Source organism: Camelus dromedarius, chromosome 3 (assembly GCF_036321535.1).
Source record: "Camelus dromedarius isolate mCamDro1 chromosome 3, mCamDro1.pat, whole genome shotgun sequence".
Taxonomy (NCBI): Eukaryota; Metazoa; Chordata; class Mammalia; order Artiodactyla; family Camelidae; genus Camelus; species Camelus dromedarius.
Window position 1 is genome coordinate 29,015,447 of NC_087438.1, and position 16,126 is coordinate 29,031,572.

Here is a 16,126-nt window from a genome sequence, read left to right on the forward strand (position 1 = left end):
AGAACTGTCTTGGTCCACCTGCTCTCAGATGAGAAAGAGGAAAGAAATCAAGTCTTACAAATGTGATGAGTCCAGGGGTGGCCTGAGCAGGAATGATAAGCAATGGACTGAAAATGTGTGGGGTCTTTGCAGCCCAGTGAGTGTAGATGCAATAAAGGTGCCTGTTCCTTGCCCAGTGATATATAAATCCTTTCCCTGAAGTAAACGCTATTAGGTTGGGGAAATGAAAATCAAGGTAGGGGAGAAAGCTGTAAAACATGGGAATAACCTTTGCATTTCAGTAAACCATATAAGACTTAAAAAAAAAAAAAAAACTAAACTAAACTAAAGGCTGCTTATTGTACAAGGATGCAGAGCTCAAAGAATATTCACTCCAAATAGGGAGCACTGTGGGAAAGATGGAGAGAGAAGAGAAAATGCCTTCTCGTTGTGATCAAATTTCCCATCCTCCTGTAGAATCAATTCATAGTTGCAAGAAGTCATGGTAAGGTTATCTTAAAGAATGAGAAAGAGATGTACTGGGATTTTTTTTTTCCCCAAGGTAAATCTTAATATTCCTGTTAGCATAGTAGAACTCATGCATCCTTTCTATTAGGGTGACAATTTAGCTCACTGTGGGATTCTTGGTCAAGAGACCTACAAACACCATCCTTCTGGCCAATACTGGTGCTCTGTGGGCATCAGTGCAGGGTAATGAGTAGAGCTCAGGTCCAGGAATCAGTTGCTGTCTCTGAGTCATTTAAGCAAGACCTCTAGTCTCTGTCAGCGCTGGTAATCTCCATCATAACAATGGTAATAGTAACTCAGATATTTGTGGTGAAACTACCAGGGAAGAGTACATATGAAAGAGCTTTGTTATCAGCAAAGTATCAAACAAAATGTGAGATTTGTGTTTAGTGAGATAACAACATATGTGTATTTCCCTCTCTTCGCCATTTCTATCCTTACAAAGTATTCATTTTCAAGAAGATTAAATAATTATTGAATCTTGGGATTTTTTTTTTTAGTAAGATACACTTTAAAAACATGCCCTGTTCAATTGTGTTAAACTTAGGTGTCCCTGAAAGTTTACAGAGCATTTTTGAAAAATGAAACCACCTTAAATGTTAAGGTAAGTTGCCTCTGTAAAGAATGGTACACTTTATCTTTTGGTAAATCAAACAATCTCCCCTCTGTTTTATCTGCTTTGAATTTCAGATTTTTTAATGTATTGGTTTCTCATGAAACTTTACGTTTCTCTGCATGCAGTCCACTAGCAAGGACCATGTTGAAAATGGATAATTCAGAATTTCTTTCTCCGAATGCTAATCAGTATTTTAGGCAATTTTATGACCCAGTCCCCCCATCTTTTTATTATAGCTCGGTCGCCGCTTACTAAACAACATTAGGAAAATCATATAATCTCTCTAGGCTTTAGTTTTCCCACTGTCAGGGTTTTCCAGAGACACAGAAATATAGACATAAATATAGACATAGATATATAAAGAGATCTATTTTAAGGAATTGACTCATGTGACTGTGAGAGCTGGCAAATCTGAAAGGCAGGCCAGGAGGATGGGAACTCAGGTAGGATTTCCTTGTTGCAGCCTTGGAAGAGAATTCTTCTTCAGGAAACCTCAGTCTCTGCTCTTAAGACCTTCAACTGATTGGACAAGGCCCACCCACATTGTAGAAAGTAATCTGCTTTATTCAAAGTCATATAATCACATATGCCAATCACATCCAGAAATACCTGCACAGCAACATCTATGCTAGTGTTTGACAAGACTATTGGGCATCATAGCATTGCAAAGTTGACACATAAAATTAGCCATCACATCCACTGGTGAACTAAACTAGAACTTGTTACTGATTTCCCTTTTTGACTCTATTATTCTATGATTCTGTTTCCTTCACCATTATTTCTCATGCATTTAGCTGCTGGAAATAGCAAGAGAAACAATGAAAATATTTAGTATTTTTACTCCATCCAGAGAACTCAAGATATGGATCAACATTTTTATCATTACAACAGAGATGAGAAAATACTAGTGATTTTTAATTGTGGTGTTGAGAATAGCCAACCATAAAAAAATTCAAGCATAAAGGGAAAGAGAATGACTTGTTGAAGTGGTTTCATCCTTCTATTAAAATTTATTCATGTAATCCTCAGCTGTCCATCAAAATCACACTAGATACAGTTTATAAACATTGCTACTCATTTGGAACATTTCCTTCCTTCCTTCGTATCCTCCTCCACTCTTGAAAATGCATGGCTCTTTACTATGTATTTTCTTTTATTAGTTCATAATATTTCTCAATTTTTAGAGATATATATGTTTTATATTTTTCAATTAAATTGATGTTGACTCATGTTCTAAAAAAAGGATTCTTACAGATCAGAAAACATTAGAACACATTTCAGCTGGATGATATTTTAAAAGATGAGCTCTGTTTAAAACAATTAGCCAAATCATTAAAAAACATGATGTTCAGAAATATGTATTTGTAGAGTCAGACTTAAAGAAAATACATACAAAATGACAATAAAGAATCTTTGTAAAAACTACTATTAATCAATGCTTTTTTTATTATTATCTACAACCTCTACCTAGATATTCCATCAAAAGAACTTTACTGTATTTTAAACATATAAAAATGCTTTTTACACTTAAATTCAAAGTAGAAAAAAAAGTGACAACTTCCACTTCCATCCACCATTTTGACCCTGCAGAGTCTTCATTTGTGCCCCTCTTCTTTTTCCCTACATCCACACCTTATATGCCAGCCCCAAATAAGCTAATTAGTACTAAATACAGTCTAGTGGTTGGAATCACAGGCTATGGGATCTGAAGGCCTGGATTCAAATTCAGGTTTTCCCAGTTAATTACTATGTGTTTCTTGATTTCCTTAACTGGAGCATGAAGAATAATTATTTCCTCCTGGGGGTGGGAAAATGGAAGGCGCTATGAAGCTTAAATGAAGTGAAGAACTTGAAGTTTATTGAACAGAATGGAGGCTCAATAAACTGTAGTTTATTCTTACACTTCTTGCTACCACTATGCCTTTGTTCATGCTATTAACTCTACACTTCCGTGCTTTCACCTGTTAAAATTCTTTCAATTCAAACTGATTCATTTTTGAAGCCTCTGTTACTATCCGAAAGTAGTAGTAATCTTTCCTTTTTCTGCACACCCATTAAAGTTTGTTTATAGCTAACTTGTAGTGTGTTTCTAATTCCCTAGCTAGCTTTAAAGCATTATGTGGACTGAGATGGTGTTATCTGATACTTATAATGCCTCTTACAATGCCTAAAGACATAAGGACTCATTATAATCATTCATTTACTTACTTATTTCATAAATATTTATTGAGTGTCTATTATGTGCTCTGTCCCAGAGAGAAGATAGAGCAGCAAGTCCCTGAACTCACTGAGTTTAGGTGAAAGTGGCAAATGATAGCTTAATGGCTGAATAAATAAATGATTTAGCTTTATCTCTCACTTCAATGTCAAAGGCACTCCTTTAGCATGCCAATTTTTTAGTATTTCACTACATAGCAAAAGACTTATAACTCAGTTTTGAAAATATATTTTGAAAGAAAAATTGTTTCAGAATTGTTTCACCTCTTTATACTGTCTCTTCTAATTCTTTCCATCCTTATTGCTATCTTGGTAAAGTTAATGATCACACTTGGAAATAACATGGTATATTATTCTATATTTCCAGGGGTCATCACTAGCAAAATGTTTGATTTCTCAGAGCATGAGGATTGCTGGGAGTGGAGGGTAGCCTGGGAAGAAAGAGGGAGACTGCTTTAGGTCTATATGCAGAATCAGAAAAATCCTGGAACCATTCTACTTCTCATTGCTAAAAAAAAAAATTATGAGGGGGATGGTATAGCTCAAGTAGTAGAGTGCATGCTTAGCATGCACAAGGTCCTGGGTTCAATCCCCAGTACCTCCTCTAAAAATAAACAAATGAATCTAGTTACCTCCCCCAATAAAAATAAATATATGAAAAATTTTAAAAAGAATTTAAAAATTGTGACCATAAGTATACCAGTGTTCATAGTAGCATTATCCACAATTGCAAAAAGGTAGAAACAACACAAATATCCATTGAAAGATAAATGGATAAAGTGGTATAATCATACAATGGAATATTATTCAGCCTTAAATAGGAGGAAAATTTTGGTACCTGCTACAACATGGATGAACTCTGAAGACATTATGCTAAATGAAATAACTAAGATATAAAAAGACAAACATTCTCTGATTCCACTTATGTAAAGTACCTAAAATAATGAAATTCATAGTGACAGAAAGTAGGACAGTGGTATCAGGGGCTGGGAGAGTGGAGAATGAGGACGGATGCAGAGGTTCCATTTAGGATTGTGATAAGTTCTGGAGATGGATAGATAGTGGTAGTAGTTGCACAATAATGTAAATGTACTTAATGCCATTGAATCATATGCTTAAAAATAGTTAAGATGGTAAATTTTGTGTTATGTGTATTTTAATCACAATTTTAAAAACTAATAGCCAATGACCCTGTTGGAGAGAAGAGCCACACTTGTTTTATCAATTATAAAGTTCCCATTATAACCCTTTAGTAATAGTTCATCCTCCAGTCAATGATTGCCAGGAACACCTGAAATTATACAAATTGGATTTATCACTTTTTGCAGCAAGGAAGAATACACCTTATGGGAACCCTGGGACATATCAGTAAGAGGGTGTTAGAAAGAACTTATTATAGGACTTGCTCTTATGTTAGGTGATTTGAGGGAGGATTTAAGAAAGTGGGGCTTTGCTTTGATTTGGATTCTGTCAGGAAGTGATGGGGTGGTAATTCAATGAGTATCTTGATAAATCTTATCAAGGAGAAGAGACTAGACTAAGACTAGAGCTAATAATAAGTTAAGAAGCAGGAGTCACTCATTAGAGTAAGGCATATCAGATCATTTTTTGTGGAATGGACAATATTAATGTTTTGTATATTTTCAGATGTGATTACAGAAGGCTCATGTTCTTTTTTGTTGATATTGCTCAAGGTCACGGAATGACCTTGTCTAATGTTGATGTTCTATGAATGTACTTACGTTCAACAGGTGAACACCAGGGCCTGGCTGATAATACCAGAATCCCTAGATGTCAGGGACTATTTTTCTCTTTCCTGCCAATAAGTAAAAGGACACAGTGCAATCTAATTTATTTGGAGCTCCAAGAGTTCTAGTTTAGTAGACCTTTGCAAATGATAGATGTCATATCCAACTTTGACATGTACTCCCCACCAATAAGATTTTCACCTACATTTTATGGCATGAACAGACTGATGCAATAAAGCAAATTGTATGCCTGCATGTGCAAGCTCATGAGTGTTCTTGCACAGGTATGCCCTGCAAAACCATTTGTATCCTCCTGCCATTCCCGTAATAGTTCCTAAGGTATACAGAAGCAATGATAATCCCTGTTGCAGAATAACTCACTCAATTTGCATTTCTTTCCAGTCTCTTCTTGCAAACCCCAAAGGCATTCATCTATATCTAGGGCTGTCTGACAGGCAAAGGTAGTACTGTGGGACACCACTAACATGTTAGAGAAAGAGATTCTGAGAAGAAATGTCAGATAATGAGCTTTCAGTCTAGCCCTAGTCCTAGAACTGCAGATCAGCTGTGGAAGATAGTGTCAGGAATCTGGACACAGTGTAAGAGGCAGGACAACTATCTGGCTGTTCAGGGAGCTCTAAGCAATGCTCAGCTTTGGAAAACAAGAATTAGAGACAGTGACGCTTTGTACTTATGCATTTTTCTGACCACCAGTCTAGCATCATTTAAGACCTCATCTTTGCCCAAATCCTGCATTTGTCTTAACAAATGCATGAATTTAGGGGATCGTGCTTCTAAGCCATGAACTATGTTCGCTCGGGGTAGCCGTCCACAACTCTAGTGCTGAACATGAAGAGATTCATAATTTGCTCTGGGTGTGAGTTTATCATGGCCGGCTGTTGCAAAGCTGTGACTACACTGTCCTGGTGGTAAGTAACAAATTTTTTTTCATAGTTTACAGCCACAGTTATCTTCTGACTTGGTGTCTGTTAAAACATTTTACCATGAAAAATTTCACACTGTTGCAAATGTGGAGAGAACAGTTAATAAAATTTCCCATGCTCTTCACTCACACTCAATAATTATCAGCTCATGGGAATTTTTATTTTTTCACACTTCTCTTCCAAAGTGAATGGTTTTAAAGTAAATTTCATATATGATAATATTTAATCCATAATACTTTGATATATTAAATTAATTATATAATATAGTCAATCAACCAGTCAATTCAGATTTTAGAAATCACTAATGATTGAATGAACTAATATTTTTCCCAACTCTCTTATTAGTAACCTAGATACAAAATAAATGGGATGATTTAAATTCTCCTATTTAACTCAAGTTGTATGTACAGAAGCACACACACACATATTATGTATATATATACATATATATATAATATATATATATGTTGTGGGGATGTTGTATTTCCTTATATACAACTTGCAGGGAAATTGTAGTAAAATTAAAACTTTACAAACATAGACTATCCTAAATTAAAGGGAAGCACACCCTCTGGTTGTCTAATTACTATCTGTATACACTGTTGAAAATTAATTTCCTTGAATCTATATGTGTTGTAATCATTGCATTTATTCTTTATACTCTAAAATCTTTCTCTTTTAAATTGACTGAAGTTTGTGTATTTTTTATCCAAATGTTGGTCTTTTTTTTTAAAAGCAGAAGAAAATGCATACGTTTCTAATAAAAAAATGTCAAGCCTAATACATAGGTCTCATTTTGTCCACTATACATGAAGTGCCCAAATGACTGCTAAATTATCTTATTGTGTTCCACATTTATATAAGACAGAATATTTTGTTACTTTCCCATATAGGCAATAGTATAATTTTACTTAATTACTGCATATAACTATATACAAAATAATTATATAATTAATAATTATATATAAAATATAGTTTGAAAAATAATATTTGACAAAAATACTAAGAATACATTTTCAGAGATTTCTGCCAATATATATAAAGAATTTTTTACAGTTACTGTAGCAAAATAACAAATTTCTAAAATACAGAAATGCATTCTATTAAATAATTATCTAATATTTATACTGAGTGCTAAATGGCCACAGTATCTTTGAAAGTTTATATAAAGAGCTTGTAAATAAACTTGTCCTTAAACACCCTGCAGGAAATGTTACAAAGTTTATACTATGTCAAATAAGAACAAATTATCATTAGTGCAAGATGGCTAAGGAGCTGCTTTCCTGGCCCAGCAAAGACAATTGTGGACCCAGAAGAGATGAATGCCAAAATCTGTTACAAGTCACCTAGCAACTGACAAAAAGTTCCAAAAGGAGACTGAAAATGCCTAGATGCCTTATTTCCCTGGCCTAGTGATTCAGGTTTGTGAAGCACATGGAAGAGAATAGGAATTAAGAAAATACAATTCAAGAGGGCACCCACACATAAATATCATTGTGGGATGAGGGAATTGCAGAGCCACCTTCCTAAAACAAAAAAATTAGTAAGAATGCAACCTAAAAATTAATGGGTTTGGCAGAAAACCCATGTGGTCAGGGCACTGAAAAATGGCACACTTCTCAAAGTAAATCATGCTCATCTGCAGACACAAAGGGTCATAAGACTAATCTTGATTGTGTAGAAAGTCAAAAATGAAAATATTTAAAGTTATGGCTGAGTAATGTGGCCACCTACGGACTATTAAGAAACAGAGGAAGAATGTCTCAGTATTCACTGGGTAATAACAGTTAAGTTATTTTGCATTTAAAATAATTTATAGCAAAGAAATTATAACCCAGCATTATCATATACTTTGTGTAATTATAAAACCTAAGTTCTTCGTACATGACAATTGTTTGTATAATCTTCTGCAATATATTACTCATTATTCCTAATTATTAAATTTGATTAGTGAGATTAAAAAATACATTATAATTTTTCAAGCTACTCTTATTTTCTTCACAAATATTAAAAAAGCTGAAATGCAGCTCCCTTCTTATACCTAAGAGACACAGGGTTTGGAAAATACAGCATTTGAAAAGAATGGGTTTGAAATGACTGTAGCTCATTACAATGACTCTAAAGGGGATTGGGAGGCCTTCACCTCATTAAAAAACGATTTTAAAATAAACTATACAAAATAGCTGTTGGAAATGATAGGCAATGTTAAATAAGCACGTTTCCACCTGCAATGTATTTAGTGGTGTGATTTGATGGTAGGACATTTGCTGAAGTTAATGGTTATAGGAGCAATTGAAATACATTATAAGCAATTTAGAAATTATGCAAACAGATTTCATATGAAGCAAATATTGGCAGGTCAGCTAATTAGTAATATGATGCAATGGTGTTGGACAAACAAAGGATAATTTTACATATCTGTCACTGATAAGTATTAGCCATTTTAAGATTAGCCTAGAGACACGTCTGTATAATCTGTACTGCAAACAATGAACCAAGAAGGAGAAGAGCAGAAACCATCATAGGATGAAAGCAGGGAAAGACAATGAGAAAAGCAAAAACAAAAGTTAGATGGAATTTGGAAATTATTCAGTTAACACAGTTACTGTAGAAAATTTGACTGATTAATTTGGATCAAAATACCAAATTTGGCATCTCTAGACTTGTTTATTTGACAACACTAATTAGGTTGTTCCTTTCCACTTCACTTTCTATTGTGTAGTTGTGCCTAAAGCAACCCTCTAACACAACACCCAGATGAAAATGGGGTGATTCATTCAATTATTCAGATGTTTTGCCTGGATCAGGAAGCTTGTTTTTTAATTTAGATATTTTGGCAGTATATATCGTTTCCACAGAAATTACACCCAAGTAGTCAATTTTTGTTTAATTCCCAGGGGCATATGCCAGGCCACAAGAGGGTGGAAATTAGCACTTAAAAATTTTTATATAGTTTTAAAATAGTGTTGGAAAACATAGCTTTATCTGACATAATAATTAATAGAGAAATTAATCAGCCATGTTTCACTCAGTGATTCAGACTCCCTACCATACATTATCTGAAAATCACTTCCAAGGAAGAGGGAGGGCACGCTAATAAACTTAGGTACAGTTGCTCCATCCTCAGTACATCTGTAGACCCTGGGATAAGCAACATATTATGTACATGATTTTGTTATATCTTCACATGAGGATTAAGATGCATTAACCCATAAGTGCACAAGGCTCCCACTTTAGGCTTGAACTTTGAGTTAAGTCATCAGAGAAATGCAAATTTCTGATTATTAAATATATATCCATTCGAATTGATTTGTCACTTGGCTCAGTGTATCCAGATCCCACGCCTTTCTTTTGCTGATGTACTAAGCATCTTTGAATCTCCTCTCCACAACCATAACCTTTGTATACTCCTTAGCATGTGTTATTCCAATAACTTTGCTTTTTCCATGCTCACTCTCCTGGGACATTAAGGGGAAGGGCATATAGGAGTCTAGGCCTAGTACCAGGGTTGCCAGTTAGAACTTCGTCCATAGTTTTGTTTTGTTTCATTTTTAAGTATAGTTTATCATGTTGTGTTAACTTCTGGTTTTATAAGTGAGTTTTATTCTTCTGTCATTTGATTCTTCCTTTGTTCCTCTTTTTAATCCAGATATTTTTAAGTTTGATATTATTCCTTTAGAACTTAAACTCCAAGGATAGTCCTTGCCCTTACTTATATATTTTCAAATTAAAATTAATATTTTTTCCATAGAACCTCTCCTTTCTTTTCTAACTAACATACATTATGAATCTCTTATATTGTACAATAATTCAGACTGTTAAATCATTTCTGTGGTGGCTCAGCATATTAGACAATGGCATAGCTAATTTTGTCATAAGAGCCCATTAAATTCTCAGTAAACAAGCCTCTCTTAGGGTAGGGAAAGCTCTCTGTTAACCCTGAGGTCCATACTTTAAGCGTACAGCCGAAGGATGGGCATGACTCAGGAAGCAGCCAGTGGGAAAGAATCTACACACCTGAACCTTTGTAACAGTCCTTAGGTTTCTTACTACTAGCACTAGACTTCAGATTGGAAAGTAAGAATATCATCCACCCACATACACACACATACACACACACCACTTCCGTTTTTCCTTATGGGAATTATTTTTCCCTTTGAATTCCATTGTTCATGCAACCCACCTTTAGACATATGGTAACCTTCAGTGTGACTTGCTCTATGTCCCCAACTCCTCCTACCCAGTCCCTAAGATGTTGTCTTTTTTTTTTCCCAAGGAATTTTTTGTTACTTTTTTTAAATTGAAGTATAGTCAGTTTACAATATTGTGTCAATTCCTGGTGTACAGCACAATGCTTCAGTCATACATGAATATACATAAATTCGTTTTCATATCCTTTTTCACTGTAAGCTACTAAGGTGTTGTCTTTTTACTGCATATGTGCTTGATTGTTGTGACTTCTGGTAGATTTATATCACATCACCTCCTCCCAGTATCTCAGTGACCTTAAAGAGCTATACGAGCCATTGAAGTTGAGCAGGGGCTGGGGGGAAAGGGCAGCGCAGTTAGGATCTGGACATTTTAAAAATAATGATATTAAGTCCATTAAGAGAAGTGCACTCCTAGACAAACATCATTCCTATCTGATGAATAACCTCTTCAAAGACTGGATGTGGAGGTTTAGAAGGGGCTCTGGGTTGCTAATTAATGTCAGAGTAGAAAAAGCAGATTTAAACAGGATTAAGATCACATTTCTGTGATTGAACATTACCATTTTATGTCGAGAGCATTTATCTTTGGCAAGAGTGTAATCTAAATGATGCTCAAACATGTAATAAATAAGGTCATACATTGTGATTGTGGTTTCACTGTGGCACACATCTAGAAATTCAAATGAATTGTTTCCTTTGGCAGCTTATTTGAAGGCTGTAAGACTATATAACTTGTAAATTTATCTCTCTCTTTCATATATGTGCACACACACAAGTGTGCCTATGACATTTTATTAAGATAATCACTCAGGTGGACTATTAAACAACAGGTATTAAAAGTTACATAAGTATTGAATTAAATTTGGCCAAACTAAACCGGTTTCTGTGTGTGTGTATGTGTGTGAGTGCACAGTTTTAGCTTTAATATGGATTAAGATTTTCTAGTAATCCTGTATTGTGTTCCTTTAAATGATGTATCTGTTTCAACAAAACAAAAACAAAAACAAAAGCAATGTGAATGTCTTTTGGATTTTGGTTGCTTCAAATTAAGAAGAAAATTTTGAACTTATCATTGTGTGAAACGTTTTGTTAGGAAGACAGACTTTTCTTTCCGTACCATAATGTTTCCTGCAAAGCAACAAGCAACAGACAGGCTTGAGATCATTTCAGGAAGAGGGAATCGCAGCTCCTCCTATTCATTTCTTCTAAAGTTATTATCACTCTTTAATTTTGTATCCATTTGTTAGGAGGTTTGAAAAACTGATCATAGTCAAATGTATCAGGGAACCAAAAGTATATTAAGTATTTCAACCAAGAGATTTTAATGTAGGGAAGTGGTTTAAACAGATGTTGGAGAACTGAAAAATCTAAAAATGAACAGTATAGTAATTATTGCAAGAAGCTGCTGTCATCTCTAGGGTTGGAGAGACAAAGAAAATAATTTGAGGTTATCAGAGAACCCAGGTGCTTGGAGCAGTGGCTCTAATGAGTAGAGATTTGAACCTCTGCAGAGGTCCATTGCCCAGCTTATGTGAGTCGTCTGAGGGGAATGAGACTGATTCTGAAAATGTGGCCATTCTGAGGATGTGGAAAAAAGTCAGGATCTGCACCATCTGCTGATGCCAGTGAGGACCATCCATTGCTGGAGTAATGCCAGTAAGAGCATCAAGCTAGACAGAAAGAATTCAGTCCCTTCCTCTTCCTGCCTCCCAATATCCTTTAATGCCCCCTATGGGCATAACCTAACAGAGAACCAGCTACTAAAGCAGAAATATAGTTTGCAAAGTCCCATTATCTCAAATCAGAGAAGTAGAAAAGTGAGTTTGTCACCAAGGAGAAACAGTTTAGCAACTGGCATATGTGGTAGACAGGATAATGGTTTCCTCAGTTATTCACCTCCTAATCCCTGAAACCTGTGCTTATATTTCCTTACATAGCAAAAGGGACTTTGCAGATGTAAATATGTTAAGGACTTTGAGGTGAGGAGATTATCCTGAGTTATCTGGATGGGCCCAATGGAATTATAAGAGTCCTTACAAGAGGGAGGCAGGAGTACAGGAGTGTTAGAATCAGAGAAGGAAGACAGAAGTAGAGGAGAAAGAGAGAGATTTAAAGATGCTGTACGGAAGAAGACAGATGTAGTATTGGATTATTTTTCTAGCTTTTTTGGGGGGAGAGATGATTTGATTGATTGATTGATTGACTTTTAAATGGAGGTACTGGGAATTGAACCCCGGACCTCATGCATTCTAAGCACACGCTCTACCACTAAGCTATACCACTCCCCACCCCCCACCGCCCAATGTTGGCTTTTGAGCATACACTTCTCAGTAGTGAATAAAGTTTTCATTCCTTTGAAAACATATCTACTCTACTAACAATGTCTCTAATATTTCTGTAATCGATAAGAGTTTTAACCCAAGACAACTTAGAAAATAACATTTTTCACTCTCCTCTCCAAAGACAAGCAGGATAAAGCTTAGAGAAAACTGTACATATGCTGTCCATTAAGTGCTCTGTAAATATTTTCAACTAACTAATACCACTTTTTACAATGCCATTACTTTCTCTGAGAAGTTTTGATTTTAACGAATTCTTCTTTCAGGAGAATTCTGCCCACCAACTCAACCACGTTTTTCCCTGCTGTTGCGAGAACAGAAGCAGGCCCATAACCCTTCAGTTCTGTTGCTAGTGTGGGCTGATCCTTGAGTAAATTCTAGAATCAGTTCTTAAAGAGAAAGGAGAAAACATTCATGTGGTTGCCTTTAACTTTGAAGAAAAAAATGTGCCTGTGTAGGGAGTGGGAGAAATGCAAGAGAGGGAAAAACAAAAGTTACCCTGAATTAATACTAGCCAAGGCGTTGACTGCTTGTCAGCGGTCTGTGTCTTTTAAAATAGACGTTATTTCCTGTTGTTGGCCCTATGTTCTTTTCAACCAAGACAATAAAAAGAAAACAGGACGCTCTAGATTCCTCCACTCAAAGAAAACAAAAAGAAGGAGTCTTGCTATATTTTCCTTGTCTCTCTTTTCCCCTACAACTGAAGTCCCAAGTAAATCTCTTGCAGAATATTGCATCAGTTTTCACGATCTGATATGGACCATTTGGAGTCTGAGAGAGAATGGGCTTTACTGCATTTGCTTAGGTCTCCTTTAATATTTTAAATTAGTTTTATAATTATCAATATAAATGTTATACTCACAAAGCAACAACAAGGGACTCTTCCCTGCAGAGTTAATTAAATACCTATAAATTAGCTCAGCTCATCTGCTAAGGCTGCATAACCTCATACTTAAACGTGTACTTTAATTGCAAATGGAATGAGTTTGAATTCCTTTGAGTTTTATTTTTATTATAAATCTTTTCATCTCCTTTCTTTCTTCTGATATCCAGTGGGTAACTATAATTTTCATTTCATCATTTTTAGCATGTCCTTCTCTCTATCTTGGATCTAATCGAAATATTTATGTAATCTGTGGTTCCAGGAAGGAAAAAAATTGACGATATTAAATCTAATTTTCAGAAAAATTTACTGCATTTTTAATGGACAAGTGACTGTGCCTCGTTAGCACTTTATTAAGTATTGTGCAGTGTGCTTTTCTTCGAATTCTCAGCATGTCTCTGCAGCTTCAGGAAACAAGAGCAGACCCCACAGCAGCAATCCTTTAAAAGGGAATTTTTATTGACTAACATTCAATCAAGACGAGTGTTCCCAGCATGTTAAAATATAATGATGCTTTCTATATACACAGTCGAATGATGCCATAAGCAGCAAATTTTTCCTTGTCCAATTAATCATCCCGTCTTCCTCTGTGGGGTTTCAGTCCAGGATAGCTTGGTCATTGATAAAACTCGCATCCCTTACTTCGTGGTCAAGATGCAGCTAGAATCATAAAATTGTGAATTAAGCATTTTCTACAACTACAACTACAGCACAGTTCTGTAAGTTTTGTTCTTTAACAAATTTCTACTGTAAAATCAGAGCAACATTCATACAGGGGAGAAAAATCTCACACTGGGCGAAGTCAAAAATAATTTATGAAGGAGAGTTTGTGTTGTTGAGAAAGAAAAAGAAGAGCAATGTATTTTTTTACAACCAAGGAGCTGGACTCCACCTCCAGCAGGTCCCACTTTCCTGACAAAGGGTCTTTTGGGGGGTCTATCTACATAAGCTAGTGTGTTCCTTAGCTTTAAAGCTCCAGATCTCAATAGTGTGTATCCTGGAATGGTTGATAAGAGTTGCAGAGTCTGACAGACATAGGTCCACCACTTAAGAAAATAATTTACACATATTTAGCATATACACACATAACTTAACATCTGTGTTTCTGGATGTCATGGTTTGTTAACACATTTTACTTAATGTGTAAGTAGAAAGTCATAGAGCATATATGATATGGGATGCTTATTTTTGGTAGGGGGTAACAGAATTATTCTATATCTTCATTGAGTGGTGGTTATACAAATGCATGTGTTAGCCAAAATTTGCAGAACTGAACACTGAAAAGGAGGAATTTTGCTAAATATAAAATTATACCTTACTGAAACAATGGAGAAAAATAATGTGAACAGTGCAGAAAATAGTGAAAGTTCATGAATTATATTTTTAATCATTTCAGATGCTGAATGACTTTATGGACCTTAATTTTTTAATTAATTTTCTTCTTAGAGTTAAGCCCTATATGTTATGCTTTATTAAAGAAATTAGGGACACTTCTCAGGTGTTTGAGATGGCAGCTATGCGTTTGTCTCCCTTCTCAAATGATTTAATAAAAGTTTGTCTGACACTCTCTGAACCTAAAGCAAAATGTGGAGCTTTGCTTATCTTTTTTTTTTTATAAGCGCCCTACTTTCATCACAGGTGTCTATTAATTCGGTGCGATATAACAAGATCTCCATGTGGCCCATGTTCCTTGCATGACCTGACTCATAGAATGGTGTGATGAACATCTCCTATGTAAATGTCAAGAATTGGAAAGTTTTGGGCCAATGGGAGAAAAAAAGGGAAAAGAATACTTGCTAGTTTAACCTCTCAAATTTGAGCATTCAAAAGCAAACAGATTACACTTGTGAAAGTCCAGCCTTACCAACCATAGAAGTTGGAGTAGAGCGACTAAAACCTGAGTTCTAGTTCCATCCCCTCCACTTACTCGGAGACCTTGAGTGAATCCCCAATGGATATGGTACCCATTTTATAGAAATTTATGAGGATCAAATGAGACAATGTGTATAGTAGCATGTGGAAATTATAACGTCTCATATAAGTATAAAGACAATATTAGTAAGTATGAATGTGTGCTGGGCAAAGAGCTGCCTATTACAGTGCGATTGAGCTCTTCGCAGCACCTCATCCCTAAAAATCACTTTTTCACTTGCATTTGAAAGCAGTCTGTGAGATTTCAATTGGTTAACATATGACCATAAATACTAATGTGCCTGCCTTTACAGCTTGGGATGAATAAGAGGCTGAGATGCCACTACCAAACAGAGCTATTATTTTAGTTATTATTGTTCATGACACCGAAGACAAGGAGTTTACGGCGATGTTCTTGGTTGAGCTCAGCATCTGGGCCAGCATATACACAGAGCAAGCTGAGGGCAACAGAAAGCAAATGATTGATTTAGCCAGAGCTCTTTGGTAGTTAATTTCATCCATTTTACACAGCAAAGTTTGAGAATGTGATATGAAATCCAAACACCAGGTTTATATACTCTTTCAGTTATTCAACACATTTTTCTATCACAATGGATTGCTAGTAATTTCCCAATATCCTAAAATAGATTATCTAGTGGCAGTTTATTGACAATGCCTCAAATCTTATCCACAGAAAGAAGGAAGTGCTTTTTTTGTGGATAGTGGACAAAAGCCAAAGGATGATGGCTG

General features: G+C 35.5%; 1 non-coding gene across 1 annotated transcript; it reads right to left on the bottom strand.

The window, feature by feature from the left end:
• Positions 1 to 12,454: 12,454 nt before the first annotated feature.
• On the bottom strand, positions 12,455 to 12,528 carry TRNAS-AGA (transfer RNA serine (anticodon AGA)). The gene has a single exon. It is a non-coding gene; the product is annotated as a tRNA-Ser (tRNA).
• Positions 12,529 to 16,126: the final 3,598 nt, after the last annotated feature.